Here is a 5,001-nt window from a genome sequence, read left to right on the forward strand (position 1 = left end):
TGAGACACAAACGGGGACTAGTTAATGGCGTTGGTAGCCTATCGAAATGGATATTCGGCACCATGGATGATGAAGATAGACAGGACATAAAAAAACCATCTCTTACAGACAGGAGAAAAAATCAATAAACAGGTAGAAGTAAATAATTATTTCGAAATAGCATTAGAACAGTTAAATAATGTTATTAATAGCGACAGGATAATATTAGAGAAAGAATTTAATACCATACAAAAAATTATGGATGAGGAATATGAGCGAAGTTTATATTTAGAACAATTAACAAAGATACAATTGTTAAAGGCTAGAATCGAACAAATACTAGATAGCGTAGTAGCATCCAGATATAATATTATGCATCCCAGCATATTAACAAGTGATGAGATAGTTAGATATGATATTGATTACAATAAATTAAAATATTTACAATCCGGAACAGCATATTTCAATAACACATATTTAGTTCTTAGTATAAAAATTCCCATTACTTTTGTAAATGTTAAAATTAGATATCTCATACCAATACCTAACAAAGATTATAACGAAATAGATAGTGAAATTGAAAAAATTTTTAAATACGATAATCAAATTTTTAAATTTGAAGAAAATAAACAATTGAAAAAAATGAAAACAAGCTCACATTGTACATTAACCTCAAACTGTCAATTCTCTAAAAATAAAGAGCTAGAAATAATAGAAATAGATTTAGATACAATTCTTGTTAAAAATGCACAAAATTTGTTAATTAATCAAACATGCTCAAAAAATGAAGTTATTCTTAACAAAAATAATCTAATACAATACAGAAATTGTTCAATTAAAATTAATGACTACTATTTCTCTAATTCAGAAGAAATCTTCGAAGAAAAAATTGTTTACTATCAATATGAAAAAAGTCATAACTTTACACAAAAAATTAAGCTAAGCGATGTAATAAAAATAAATAAATCAAATTTGAGTAGTATTGTAAATTTATATTACCATAGTAAAATTTCATATGTATGTATTGCAGTAATAACTTCTTTAATAATATCAATTTTCGTAATTTCAATGATTAAGCATAAACGAGTAATATTAAAACTAAATAGTAGAATTCAGGAGAATCCTAATCTAAAAGGGGGAGTAGTTATGTATAATGCCAATAACCCCCCAATTACCAATAAATCGTCAACTTATGTAAGTGCAGACTCAGCACAAGACGATATCGACAAATTCATATTAAGCATAACAAAATAAATAAAAGTAACTTCCGGTCCAATTCAAAATTATAATCATTGCAAAATTTAAGTAAACAATTCCGGTTAATTAGTAGTAAGCATTTTCACCATTGTTTTAAACAAACAATTCAGGCTAATTAGTAGTAAGCATTTTAACCATTGTACATTTACGCTTTCTTTTAATTTGAATAAAGAAAAGAATTCAGTTTGGTTTTGAAGTCTCTTGAGTTAAAGTCTAGTTCTCGGTTGTTATTTATTTAAGCCGTTGCCTTTGGTATTTTTTAAAAAACCCGCTTGCCGCAACCACGACGAAATTCGGGTGTGCAGGTCGATGGTATCAATATCGCCAGGATACGCCAGTAATTGCACGCTCTTATAGAATATTGTTCCAGAGCGGTTAAGTTCTGCAGCTAGTGTTGTTTTCTCTAGCATCAAATTAAAGAAATCGCACGGAAGGGGTCTCCCTGTCTGAAACCTCGTTTAGTTTCGAGTTGTTCGGAGAGGTCGTTCCCGACTCTGACTGAGCTTATGGTATTGCTCAACGTAATTTTTCGCAGTCAAAATATAAGCATCTTCTCTTTATGCTGTCGAAAGCGGATTTTAAAACCACGAAGAGGTGATGTGTGGTAGTTACTTTTTCGCGGGTTTTTCCAAAGTTTGCTGCATAGTGAAAATCTGGTCGATAAAAGATTTACCAGGTTTAGAGCCGTTCTGATAAGGTCCAATCAGTCGACTCACAGTGAATTTCAATATTTTACACAATTCGAAATAGTTGGCGCAGCTACAGGATTCTCGTTCTTGTGGACTGAGCAAAGAACACTTAGACTTCAATCGTCAGACATGCACTCGTCCGGCCATACTTTGCAAAGAAGCTGATGCATGTAGCTTTTTTTTCTTTCGGTTGCAACGAGTTTTTCTCCATTGTACCAGCTGTTTTTCCGTGGTCGCTGGTAACCAATTTTTTCTTCGGGGGCTGTACGAAATGCTTTAGAGATATGCTCCCACCTCTCCTGCATTCACGGTTGACTTGTGATCTCAGGGAGCATGTGTGAGGATCAAGTTGCGAAATCAGTGGCAGTCTTTTGCCTGCGACGAGATATTGGTACGAGTCGGTATTGGGACCTCGAACCGGGCACACATCTAAAACAATGAAGACATTCCGTCCGTCTATCAAACCTTGGTATTGTGTGTATTTCGATTTAAGATTTAATGATGAGCTGTACGAGCTTTACCCTGACATCAACATAGTTCAGCGAATTAAAACGTACCGGCTAGGCTGGCCGGACCATGTTATGCGAATGAAAGATGACGCTTCGCCTAAGAAAATATTTTGATCGGAACCCGCCTATGTAAACAGGGTGGCCCAGTTAGCTGGAAGGACCAAGTGGAAAACGATTTAAACTCCCTTTGTGTGACCAATTAGCGCCAGTTATCAGAGCGAAGAAAAGACTGGCACGCCTTGTTGGATGCCCGTAACCGTTTGAACGGTTAAGCGCCAATTAAGTAAGTAAGTATTTCGATTGGGGGGTGAGGCAGCGCTCGTATGTACGTTCTAAGCGTTCATTGAAAGTGTATTTTACCTTATCGTCTTAGCATAAATCAGCGAACAAAACTTTAGGGAAAAATCAATATTCTGGTAAGAAGGCTAAAAGACAGCCAAAACTCGGTGTTTTTTACAATTTTTTGGAAGTTTTTGCGGTCATAACTTTAGACATAAAGGAGAAGTCCATATTTTCCATCGTACCATATCTGATCTTTCTACAATGAAAATAACGCTAGAAGTCGATCGTAATGCACGTAGTCTTAATTTACAGAAACTTGATTACATGAACCCAATTTTGCAAAATACAAAAATTGACATACTTTGTGTGACTGAGACTTGGTTTAGAGAGGATATTGAGGATGAATTTTATAAACTACACTCTTACACATTGGCACAGAATGATAGGAAAACCGGGGCAAGAGGTGGAGGTGTTGCCATATATTGTAAAACATCGCTGAGACATCAGGTTATCTTCAAATCCAACGAAAATGATCCTGTTAAGTACTTGATTATAGAAGTTAGTGATGCATTAAAGAAGTGTTTAGTTGTGTGTGTGTACAACCCCAGTAAATTCCATAAGCTTGACAATTATTTCCTAAAATTGTCTGAATTTATATACATTTAACTTGACCAATAATTGCACTGACAGTGGACATGTGCGATGCATTTTGAGTCAAATTTGTAAAAGTCATAACAGATTAAATATGCGTCACTTAAATGTGCGGAGTCTTACGACTCAGAAACTTGATTAACTTTCGTATTTATTTGCCGATCAAAATATTTATTTAATTTACCTTACGGAAACCTGGTTCAGATACAACGTTAATGATGATTCTTATTCTATAAATAAATATGTACTGCTGAGGAATGACAGAAAAGATAACATTCGTGGTGGTGGTGTTGCAATTTACTGCAAAGATGTTTTAAATCCAAAAGTGGTTTATCGTTCAGAGCATGCAAACGAGGTTGAATGTATTTTTATTGAAATAGGCGATGCCAGTACAAAGTGTTTTGTGGCATGTGTTTATAACCCCAATAGGTCTAACGATTTAACACACCTTTTTCACAAAATAACAGAGTTTTCTTTAAATTATGACCACGTCATTATTTGTGGAGATTTTAACGTAGATCCGCTTAACTGTGATTCCCGTAGTAAAAGTATTATTAATAATTTTCAGGCGTGTGACTTAAAAATTATAAATAAATTTGCAAACCGTTTTGCTCCTAATAGTAATTATATCAATCATACTGACCAGCTTCCGATGGATGGTATCTCTGACCATGAAATGCTCTTCTTGTGCTATGATTTGAAATTTAATACAGCAGAGCCCGAATCTGTCATAACCTACAGAAATTACAAAGCTGTTAATATGGAACTTCTTAATGAAGAAGCCTCTCGTCTTGATTGGAAAGGCTGCTTGTCCATTTCAAATTTGGACGAGAAGGTAAAATATTTTAATAACCTGGTTTGGTACCTTTTCGATAGATTTGTTCCGCTAAAATCTTTTAAAATCCAGGGCCATAAAAAGCCCTGGTTCACACCGGAGGTTTTGAAACACATAAAAAACGGGAGAGGGCTTACAGGGAGTGGAAGAGATATCGCGATGATAAGCACTGGGAAGATTACCGCCTTCTGAGAAATCAAGCTACCCTTTTCATTCGGAATGCTAAAGTAGCATACCTGAATATTAAATTTAATACAAATTTGCCAACGAGAATGCTCTGGAAAAATCTTCGATCTTTCGGAGTCTGTAAAAAGCATAACATTGAATACAGCCACGACCCAAATGTTATGAACTCTTATTTCTTGTGTGGTAATACAAACAATATTGAAAAAAATAATGATGTGAATAAGAATGATATCGATGACAGAATCGCTGTAACCTGTGTAGACAGAAGACTGGATATAAGTGCCTTTGATTTTTCAGTGGTCACCGAAAGCGATGTGCTGGATGCTATTTTTGCTATAAAGTCTAATGCCGTGGGAATTGACGGTATTAGCATACGATTTATAAAACTGATTCTACCTTACGCCACCGCTTCGCTAACACATATCTTTAATTTCTCAATTATGTCCAGTAGGTTTCCTAGTCAATGGAAAATTGCAAATATTATTCCGGTTCCTAAAACGAGGTCTCCGTGTTCTTACAAAGAATTTAGACCAATAAGTCTGTTACCTGCCTTATCTAAGGTGTTTGAGAAGCTATTAGCAATGCAAATAACTCAGTCGGGATTTAGAAGGGG

Source organism: Eurosta solidaginis, chromosome 3 (genome assembly GCF_040869045.1).
Source record: "Eurosta solidaginis isolate ZX-2024a chromosome 3, ASM4086904v1, whole genome shotgun sequence".
NCBI lineage: Eukaryota > Metazoa > Arthropoda > Insecta > Diptera > Tephritidae > Eurosta > Eurosta solidaginis.